This window comes from Sinocyclocheilus grahami, unplaced genomic scaffold (genome assembly GCF_001515645.1).
Source record: "Sinocyclocheilus grahami isolate Dianchi unplaced genomic scaffold, SAMN03320097.WGS_v1.1 scaffold268.1, whole genome shotgun sequence".
NCBI lineage: Eukaryota > Metazoa > Chordata > Actinopteri > Cypriniformes > Cyprinidae > Sinocyclocheilus > Sinocyclocheilus grahami.
In genome coordinates this window covers 169,911-181,868 of record NW_015505447.1, presented here as the reverse complement: position 1 = coordinate 181,868, position 11,958 = coordinate 169,911, and the positions used below count along the sequence as shown (strand labels likewise).

The window sequence follows — 11,958 nt, the reverse complement described above, 5'->3', positions numbered from 1 at the left end:
GGTAAGAAAAGCCGGGTTTCGGCTTCATACTTCCTGGATCATGCGGCCATAACACAGGCTCCTGCGGGATCATCAGGCCCCCGGCGCGTCACTGCAAATAATTTCCTGGATGTCCGGGCTGGGGTTACGCTTTCATGCTACCCTGACTGGTCTACCGTATCTGGGTCGCCCTGATGGGCTTCCCGATCACCAGGATATCCCCTCTTGCTGAGGCATCAAGCGGGAGGTATAGGTGGCATTACGAGAACCTTCCTGTGTAATGCTGTCTCGGGCAGTGCTCCCCTCACCTCTGAGGGTTGTATTTGAGCTTGCCTCTCCCGTTTGGCCCAGTACTTCCGGGTATCTGTAAACAGATGCTTGGAAAACTCTAAAATCCAAATACTATGGTAAGTGCACACGTGCGCACTTTTGCATGGTTCCCTGAGTAGGGAACGAGACACTGCGTCCTCTAGGTTTCTTGCCATGCTGCGGACGCAAGCTTCAGACGAAGAAGTGAATGATGTGTGCTCCCGGCACCTATTTATACTATAGTCGCACCGGTAGTGACGTCATGGCTGTCGCCGGCCAACGAGTTGGTGTTTTTTCAATGTATGCTTCAGACACGGGTCACGACGAGGCATTCCCCATAGCGACCCCTAGAGGACGCAGTGTCTCGTTCCCTACTCAGGGAACCATGGTTACATAAGTAACCTGAGACGTTTGTTTCTGTTGTGAACACAATCATACTACATCACGGAAGTGAACTGCTATTGATGACATATGAATTGATCAAACTATGTATTTCTGTGTTTTCTCACACACTTTCCTGACAAGCGTGATTGACGCACTGCAAGCAGAGATCATTTATATCTCATTTTGGCTTACCTTCAACAGAAACTGACTACCACGCTCATGTGACCCTTTGCATTACATCTGTGACAAATAGATACATGTTCTGTGTTGGCCATTTGGAAACAAAACCATTTTTTTATAATACAAAGTTTAAAAGTGAGACAGGCAAGCAACGGCAACCATTTTGTCGTCTTCTCCTGCATAGTCGTTACCTAGCAACAGGGGTAAACTGCTGCTTCTCTGGTGACATAAACTTATCGTAGTTCGGAACCAAAAAACACTGAGTGAACACATTCACACAGCAACTGAACTCTGCTTCAGACCAGGCAATTGAATCAAGTGTGAAAGCATGCAGGGTCCCTGTGGTCCCTTAAAAAGTCTTAAATTTAAAAATTTATTAAATTTAAGTCCCAAATTTAAAGTCATAAAAAGTCTGAAATATCTTAAATGGTGTAAGAACATTCTGTATTATCATTTCAAGAGGTCTTACATTTGGGGACAGAAAAACAGGAATTATGATATGGCTTAATGTCATTATCATTAATCAAAAGATGATGATTGGATTACTTCAGCATTGCATTTTAAAGTAAAAACACAGCAGTCTTTCATGTTCTACAGACTCACATATTCAAAGTACTTTGCAGTCAATGAAAAGTCAAAAGTTTTGCCAAGCAATTGCTTGTGATCAGTTGATAAATTTTGACAATTACTTAATGGTGTTAATACCTGCAAATTCATCACCTTTCGGTAAAATTCTGTCTTTGTTATGACACTAGCCATTCACTTAATTCATGCAAATCCAAAGAGTTTGTTTTTTGTGTTGTTTTTATGAATGTATTTCTGAGGGGAACTGACTTTGATGGCATTACAGGGGTAATCAGGGAAAAGCTCTATTTCTGCTATTCCATAAGTGCCATCATTTGTAAGAAAGTGAATTTGCAGTTCAATTAAGCCTGTCTGCTGTTTTGTTCACACTAATGCAGGGGCTGTTCTAGGGTGGGGCCAGGAGGTTTACTAATTTACTAACTAATTTCTGCCTTGCTTGCTCATTTTTGCTTCTGTAGTGCTTAGCCCCTTAATTGCTGCTTGCAGTTATATTTGTGAGTTAAGATCAGACCACATTTTTTGAGTAATCAATGCAAAAATCCAGTTATTTTCAAAATTACATCTAGTAAAATCTTAATTTAAAAACTACAAAAACAAATTATTTGTGTTACAAAAACATTTGTGATGGTTATCACTGGCCAAGTATATACACTATAAAACGCATTTCTTTGGAATGTATAGTGCAGATTCTTAATAGGACACAACAACAAATATATAGGTTAAAACAGAAATGATCTTTGATTGTGAAAAAAGCGTGAAAGGCTGCAGTGACACACAAGCGCTTGATGATGTGCATGATGATGCACTTTAAGGTGCACACATCACATCAATGATCCTCACCTTCCATTACCCTCCAATGAAATGTTTTCTTTCTTATGTATTACAAAACCATGCTCTTCATACACTCTTCTAGACCAACTGGCTTCTGATTCTTCCTCTGTGTTTACAAATGTTTCTGCATCCATTTCATCCCAATCTTCATCCTTAAACTCATTTCCTATACACTTTAATTGTTCACCATTCATATTTCCACTGGATAATTCCTTAATATGAAATACTTCATTAGCTCTTTCCCTCACAGCAGCTAATACTTTCTCAAGGTCCTCAGGTTGGATGCAAAGTATCACGCTGTCTTTGAAAACTAGAATATGCTGTTTTAAATGTTCAGCTAATGCAGAGCCAAAGCATTTCAGAGCAAGCATAATGAGAACTGGGGTCAAAGGGCAGCCCTGATCCAGCAGTTTGTCTCTCTCGATTGAAACATCTACTTCTGGTGCATTTCTGAGCAGGTTTTTCACAATGAGGAAATCCTGATACAGAGTTGGGTTTGACCGTTTTTGCTTTTCTATCTCATCCTGAATATGAGACAACCTCATCTCAGTGCAGAATGTTTTGGGAGTGATCATGACAGTAGCTGAATCTTTTGGTGCATGATCCTTTGACTGAGACTCCAAGTAATCACCTAGACGTTTTGCCAGAATGGTTGCAATGATGAGGTAATCAACGTTAAAGAAGTGTTGACTATTGTCATGGGGACTTTTCACAGTTTCATTAAAGTGTTTCTCAGAGCAGTTAAATGCACCGCTGTGGATTCTGTCATAGAGCATCTTTATATATTGAATTAGATCCTGAATCTTGTCTTTGTAGAAAGAAACTGGGATGCCGTCTGGTCTCGGTGTGTCTGACACTTGAAGAGAATTTACAGCTGAGAAAATGTCAACCTCACTGACTGCCTGTGAGCTTTCTTCACCCAGTGATGAACCTGTCTCATCTGTAAAAAGATGCTGTTTTAGATTCAGCCATTGGAAGACTGTTTTTATCTGGCGATATTTCTGAAAAGGCATTGCAATTTGTGAGTTAAGATCAGACCACATTTTTTGAGTAATCAATGCAAAAATCCAGTTATTTTCAAAATTACATCTAGTAAAATCTTAATTTAAAAACTACAAAAACAAATTATTTGTGTTACAAAAACATTTGTGATGGTTATCACTGGCCAAGTATATACACTATAAAACGCATTTCTTTGGAATGTATAGTGCAGATTCTTAATAGGACACAACAACAAATATATAGGTTAAAACAGAAATGATCTTTGATTGTGAAAAAAGCGTGAAAGGCTGCAGTGACACACAAGCGCTTGATGATGTGCATGATGATGCACTTTAAGGTGCACACATCACATCAATGATCCTCACCTTCCATTACCCTCCAATGAAATGTTTTCTTTCTTATGTATTACAAAACCATGCTCTTCATACACTCTTCTAGACCAACTGGCTTCTGATTCTTCCTCTGTGTTTACAAATGTTTCTGCATCCATTTCATCCCAATCTTCATCCTTAAACTCATTTCCTATACACTTTAATTGTTCACCATTCATATTTCCACTGGATAATTCCTTAATATGAAATACTTCATTAGCTCTTTCCCTCACAGCAGCTAATACTTTTTCAAGGTCCTCAGGTTGGATGCAAAGTATTACGCTGTCTTTGAAAACTAGAATGTCGTGCCGTTTTAAATGTCCAGCTAATGCAGAGCCAAAGCATTTCAGAGCAAGCATAATGAGAACTGGGGTCAAAGGGCAGCCCTGATCCAGCAGTTTGTCTCTCTCGATTGAAACATCTACTTCTGGTGCATTTCTGAGCAGGTTTTTCACAATGAGGAAATCCTGATACAGAGTTGGGTTTGACCGTTTTTGCTTTTCTATCTCATCCTGAATATGAGACAACCTCATCTCAGTGCAGAATGTTTTGGGAGTGATCATGACAGTAGCTGAATCTTTTGGTGCATGATCCTTTGACTGAGACTCCAAGTAATCACCTAGACGTTTTGCCAGAATGGTTGCAATGATGAGGTAATCAACGTTAAAGAAGTGTTGACTATTGTCATGGGGACTTTTCACAGTTTCATTAAAGTGTTTCTCAGAGCAGTTAAATGCACCGCTGTGGATTCTGTCATAGAGCATCTTTATATATTGAATTAGATCCTGAATCTTGTCTTTGTAGAAAGAAACTGGGATGCCGTCTGGTCTCGGTGTGTCTGACACTTGAAGAGAATTTACAGCTGAGAAAATGTCAACCTCACTGACTGCCTGTGAGCTTTCTTCACCCAGTGATGAACCTGTCTCATCTGTAAAAAGATGCTGTTTTAGATTCAGCCATTGGAAGACTGTTTTTATCTGGCGATATTTCTGAAAAGGCATTGCAGGGATGTTGTTGATCTCTAAAGACACAGGCCAATGGTCAGGCCTCTCTGAGTTTCTAATGTCACAACTTCTGACACGCCACATACATTCTTCTGGAACAAAGAAGTAATCCAGTCTGGACACAGGAGAGTCTTTTATGTAATATGTATAATCCTGCTTTATGGGGTTCTTTCTTCTCCAGACATCAACCAGCTGAAGAGATTTCATGAACTTTTTCACAAATAAGAGCAGTTTACGTTGATTTCCATTCTTTATCTTCTTGCTAGTATTAAATTTTTTGTCAATAAATGGATTAAGAACTGTGTTGAAATCTCCACCGATCACCAGCAGCCCTGTGGTCATTGACTGCAGGTAACTTGAAAGATTATCAAGGGTTTTTTTGTCTGTGTCATGGTTATAAACACTAACCAGAGTGTACGGCTGACCTACCAGGTTACATTTCAGCAAAACATACGTTCCACAGTTATCTCTTTCATCACTTATATATTCAAAATCCAGTGTTTTCCTCACTAGTATGGCTGATCCCTTTCGGGACGTATACTTTGTGTAGAAAATATGCCACTTGTTTTTTAGACCTTCTATAATATGTTCATCTCCTACTCCAATGTGTGTCTCTTGTAAGAAAACAACATCAGCATTTTGTAGTTTTTGAAATTTCTGATCTCTTTTTCTTTTAAGTCCGTTAACATTCCAGGTGATGAAGTTTATGGTCTGTGAAGCCATTGACAGACTGACAAAAATCCTCGGGTTTAGTAAGTTCCCTGTCAAAACAAAGGGTGATGGAAGGTAGAATTGTTTTGTTTTGAATTGCTGAGACTTTCATGGTATCCTGACAGTAATAGAACAATTTTCTATTTGGCAGACATTTTTATCCAGGGTGATTTAAATTATAATCAAGGTTTATAATTTATCTTTTTAATTTCCTAGGAATCGAACGATGCCTCCAGTTTCATTCTATGCTATTTGCCCCTCCTTTAAGTTCTAAAAATATTACTTTCCAAAAAAATCACTTTACAATTATTATTATTATGATAGTTGTTGTTGCTTACGTATGGTTTTAGCATTAATGTTGTGTTACACTTGCTAACAGACTGTAATCATGACAACAGATCATGTTTCTACCACAAATGCCACTCCCTGCTTAACCAGGTGTTAGTCTCTGATAAAACCATGAGCAGCTTATCTGATGCAAGCATATTAATAAGACAATGTTACCTCTTGAAAATCAAGTGTCTTTGAAATATATCAAGAATCTCTTAGATAAGATCTTATGTACCTGCTTCCATTATTTATCTGATTTAGTTAATAAAGAGTTCCACTTTTACCATTGTTCCACAAATCACATATATTCAACCTTTTCAAACGTACATTATAGTGTGGAAAAAACAGCCATCACCAGAAATGATAAACTGAAATAATAATTTGAATTATAACACATCAGTTGTGTTTTTAAAGGTATAGCCCTTTTTAATAAAGCTTTTTTAATATTATACCCCATGTGAGTGCCTTGAATGTCTTGCTTGTATACAAATTTGAGCATAAAGGATAGTACAGAGGGATAAAAACTAAAGCTAAAATGTTGCTGTTGAATGCTAATATGTATGTCTATAGTTTGTTTTGGAAAAAAGTAAGCTAAAAGAGGACAGAAAATATTTTTGACAAAATAAGTTTTGGAATTTTAGTTAACTTTAAGCATCTTAATAATTAGAAGAAAATGTTACCTTTTATCTCTCAGGATAATGTCTGTAGGACAGGACACAGCCGTCAATTCAACTGTCGCGTTGAGCAGAATAAAATGTCTGACGTTAGATCTGATTTACCTTTGGGTGTGGACTTCTCGGAAAGTGAAAGCTAGGGAAAGGAAAAGAGAAAGAGTCTCCTTAGCACATTATTACGGTGACGCATTGCTGCCACACACATATTATTTTTTCCACACAATTATGTCGTAATAACGAGATAAGTCGTTTTAACGTTTTTCTCGTTAAAACGACATCTTTTCTCGTTAAAACAACATATTTTTTTCTCGTAATAACGACATATTATGTCATAAAAATGACATGTTTTCTCATTAAAACTACATATTTTTCCTCGTAATAATGACATATTATGTCATAAAAACGATGTTTTCCCATTATTATAGATGGCTATATGGTACATTATGTGAGCGAGCTAAGCGACTGTCCACGCTGCTGTCGCCACAGTCTGACATATTTTAATGTAATGGTTTTAATTGTAGCGGCATGTTTATTAGGATTAATCTCCAATCTGTCTACAATATAGTGCTATCCAATAACTGCACTCAGACCCATGACTCGTTTAGGCTACGATCAAATCAAAACTGTTATTTTTGAATAATCGACTCTGGGCTTAATATTTCTTTATTTGAATGAATGAAGTTTGATTTAACATCAAATCGAAATAGGAGCAAAAAGAAATAAAGAGATTTTCTAATAGGCTAATAATAATAATAATAATAGCTAATAATAATAAAAATTGAGATAGATTTTTCGTAGGCCTATTATTGTTCGTGGGTAAACAAATGAGCTTATGCTTTAATATTTGTTTCACATGCATGGGCAGCTTTGATACTTTAGTCTGATTATATATGAATTATGTATTAGGGTGTGGTTTGTTGTTAAATCAAACTTCAGTCTTTCAAATAAAGAAATATTAAGCACAGTTTTGATCTGATCATAGCCTAAAGGAGTCATGGGTCTGAGTGCAGTTATTGGATAGCACTATATTGTAGACAGATTGGAGATTAATCCTAATAAACATGCCTACAGTTAAAACCATTACATTAAAATACATTTAAAACAGTGTATTTCAATAATTTCAGCAGCGTGCAGATCCTTGTTTATGTCAGGCTGTGGCGACAGCAACGCGGACAGTCGCTCAGCTCGCTCACATAATGTACCATATAGCCATCTATAATAACGGGAAACGTCGTTTTTATGACATAATATGTTGTTATTAAGAGAAGAAATATGTCGTTTTAACGAGAAAACATCTCCTTATTATGAGAAAAGATGTAGTTTTAACCAGAAAAGATGTCGTTATTACGAGAAAAGATGTCGTTAAAATGAGAAAAGATGTCGTTAAAACGACATAACATCTCGTTATTACGACATAATTGAGTGGAAAAAATAATATGTGTGTGGCAGCAATGCGTCACCGTAACATAATATCTCGTTATTACCAGAAAAAAATATGTCGTTTTAACGAGAAAATATGTCGTTTTAACGAGAAAACATCTCGTTATTACAAGAAAATATGTCGTTTTAACGAGAAAATATGTCATTAAAATGAGAAAAGATGCCGATTTAACGAGAAAATATGTCGTTTTAACGAGAAAAGATGTCGTTAAAAGGACATAGCATCTCGTTATTACGACATAATTGAGTGGAAAAAATAATATGTGTGTGGCAGCAATGCGTCACCGTAAATTTTATATGACTTTTATACTTAATAAAATCAGTATCATACATATGTATATACACATTTTTTTTGGAGGATGTTTAATTTCAAACCACTAAGCTCCATTTTTAGGGACATTATGGACATCATTAGCAGTAGTCATTTTGTTGACTCACGTAAGATGCAAGGGTTAATAAGGAAACACAAGTGTTTGCATGTTGTTTGTTTTTAAAGCTTGGCATTTGCCCTTAGGCAAAGTTGCGTTAAAACCAATGAAAATGAAGCATAGTCGGTTTTGAATGTAAGCAAGAGCTGTGATGATATTTAACTACCGAGTCTTAATGTTTGATTACTAATGACTATTTATAAATATAGATGGGGCTTTAATGCTTAATGTTTTACTAAGACTGTAAAGGGATCAGAAATTAGAAATATTGGAAAAAATAAAAATAAATAAATAATATATATTTTTATAAGATATAAATATATTTTTTGTTTGTTTGTTTGCTTTTGGTTTATTTATTTAAAAAAAATTAATTTAATGCTTTGACTTTTTTTCATTAACTATTCATTATCCATGTCAAAAAATATTTTACTTAAAAGGGTCATGAACTGCACCTTTTCTGCATCAAAAAAGACCCTCTCTTTAAAGCAGTCCGTTTTGATAAGTAAACACTCACTGCTATGATTATGTAACTGTTTTGCATATTAAAATAATAGATGGACACTACTGTAATGTACTCTGGAAACAGAGGGTTATTTTATTTTAAAAGTTTAAACAAATTAACTGTGCAAGTCAATTCACTTTGCATTATATTAAACTGACTTAACCCTCTGATGCATTCATTATTATATCACAAAGTAATGTTTTTTATGTTTGGTTTTACTTTGAAAACAAGTTAAAAATCATGCCAATAACTTTTTTTCAATATATTTTATTTTGAGGAAATTACATATCTGTCCACTGGACACCATGCATCAACGGTATACATAGTGAGTCAATGGAAGTCATTGACTGGTCTGAAAAACATGTTTTTAAAACATTTACTGACAGCAAATGGTATGAATACACATAAGAACATTAAATAACAACAAGCTATGTCATGACGGCACAGAAAAGTGAAGTGTAACAAACAAATGGTAAGCGTGTGTTTGTATGGGGCAGTGGTGTGTGGGGCTGTGTGGGGTGGCGGTAGTGGGCTATTCATACACATGTGAGCACTAATACAAACACACACAAGCACACACACCCTCCCACCACACACTCGAACTCAATCATAAACATATATATCTGCACTCATACAGTATATTTGTATACATGCTTACACTTTTATATTACCTAATAATTTTACCTCAAATTCATCACATGTTTAGCATCTTTGTTTATATACATTCCAACTTCTCAGGAGAGAAAGGAATTAATACACGTACATACACATACATTCAATGTCTACTCGCTAGTGTATGGTAACTAATAATTTTATTCAATCAACTAACAATCTATGAGGTTAAATACTGATTAGGCTGAAGGCTGTGATGAATCCATGATTCCACTCCTTCATAGCTAACCTGTCATTAGCAGTTAGCAAGACATATTTGCTTAATTTTCCATGATTATGTAGTTTAGTATACCGTTTTTGGAAGTGAAAAAGACCGTATAATTTACAGTGAATAACCGTAAATTGACATTACCAGAATTCCCTGCGTTACATTTCAAATTTGATGTTTTTTGTTGAAATAACTATGTTTCTTCTTAGTTTTTCTTATCGGATTTTTTTTACAATGCACCATAGGACAATTTTGAGATTTGGCTCAAAAATTTAAAAAATCTAATAACTAAGCAGTTTTCATAATAACAGGTCCATGTAAGAAAAATAAATGTTTAACCATTTACTGCATTTTAAATGATGACAATACTAATCATATAAATTTTGATCTGGTGTGACAGTGAAAATGCCATGTTAACAAAAGCACTACTGCCTGTTCAACTTTACTGGATCAGACAAACATCCTAAAGTCACTATTATCATACACCTGAAAACCTGTCCATGCATGCAGTCATACCACAGTCAAACATATTCTCCAGTATTTACATAAAAGTCATTAGTAGAAGACATTCCAGTCTGTCCAGAAGTTTGGGAGAAGCCACATCTGAAATCATACAGGCAGGGGGGAGAAGGCAGTTATACAAAGTATACAATGATCGTTAAACAACTGAAGGTGGGTTTCTCAACAGAGGTATGCCTTGAATAAACCACCATGAAGAACATCAGCCTATATGAAGTATGAAAATATTACATAATTTTTATCACTCACCTCCACAATCTCTTGGTCTCTTCTGACTGATTCAATCAGTTGTGTACAACAAATAATTTTTTATTTCAGCTTCGCAGTCTACCCTCATTACACTTTGTTTTGATGCAGCATCTGAAAGAGGAAACCCAATGAAGAATTAATTGGAAATTTGTTGGATGGTAGTGCTTTAAACTCACAGCTGCTCTTGTATGCTCTTGAGATCAAATTTGTAGACATCACAATGTCTACAATTTACAAATACATACAAAATATGAGTAAATACAAACTTTCTGTATGTGGGAAGTGTTCATGCAGCAGCGATTTTACCTCTGATCACATCTGTTAAAATAAGATGAGAGAAGGGCTTTTTATTTCCTCTTTTTATTTCCTTTTTATTTCCTCTCCCCTGCCAGTTAAACACCTTAGCCAGATCATCTGTTAGGATGTGCCGCATAATATTCTTAATCACATCCTCAGGCCCAAAACCTCCAAGCCTTGACAGATATCTTACCTGTAAAAAAATACTATTTCATAAGTGTTTTATTAGGTTTTATTAGGTGTTGTTACATGTCTTAGGATACTTTATTATTGGTCAATCACGACATTGAATGGTCAGATATTTTGTCGATTAGCTCATTTGCACCAACTACAATAGAAAAAGAGCTGGGTGAGAGAGAACTTCAAATAGCTTCCAGCGTTATGCTAATCCACAGAAAGAGATTAATGATGCAGAGTAATAATGAATCTGCTTTTTTTCATGTCTATTTATTTTATTTATTTATTTAGAATGTAGCCGTGGAATAATGTACAGCCATTATTGCAGAATAAACCCCTTAAAGGTGCTTCAGGTGAGTGTATATTTTTCTGTAATGGCTGGCTGAGTGTACATTATCTTGACCTATATTTGTCAGAATCTGCTAAATATAACTCAAGTACACTGAAATCAGTACAGAAGTTGTGTTTGGAATGGCATACTACCACACAACTCCTAGTATATTGCATATGCAATGTGTATACTGTGAATAATATGTGAATTATCTGTATGGAATTCCCAGATTACCTGCTACCTTGCTGAAATTTGATCTATGCATCTGAGAACACTGCATGGGATATTGTTTTATCTGATTTAATTTAAAAAGTGTTCCACTTATTCCACAATCACATATATTTAATGTACATTATAGTGTGGAAAAAACAGCCATCACCAAAAATGATAAACCGAAATAATAATTGTATTTATAACACATCAGTTGTGTTTTTAAAGGTATAGCCCTTTTTAATAATTTTTTTTTTAAATATATTATACCCCATGTGAGTGCCTTGAATATCTTGCTTGTATACAAATTCTAAGTTGAGCATAAAGATAAAAAATAAAAACTAAAGCTAAAATGTTGATGTTGAATGCTTGTTAGATAAATTAGTAGAAATATGTATGTCTATAGTTTGTTTTGAAAAAAAGTAAGCTAAAAGAGAACAAAATAAGTTTTGGAATTTTAGTTAACTTTAAGCATCTTAATAATTAGAAGAAAAAGTTACCTTTTATCTCTCAGGATAATGTCTGTAGGACAACACTGCCATCAATTGAGTCGCGTTGAGCAGAA

The 11,958-nt window shown here is 35.4% G+C and overlaps 1 protein-coding gene across 1 annotated transcript in view; it reads right to left on the bottom strand.

The window, feature by feature from the left end:
* LOC107599498 (uncharacterized) overlaps positions 1-6,473 on the bottom strand; it is a 9,560-nt gene extending 3,087 nt beyond the window's left edge. Inside the window, exon 1 of the mRNA XM_016291105.1 lies at positions 6,367-6,473. The gene's annotated coding sequence lies outside the window, so the exon portion shown is untranslated. The remainder of the gene's footprint in view (positions 1-6,366) is intronic.
* Positions 6,474-11,958: the final 5,485 nt, after the last annotated feature.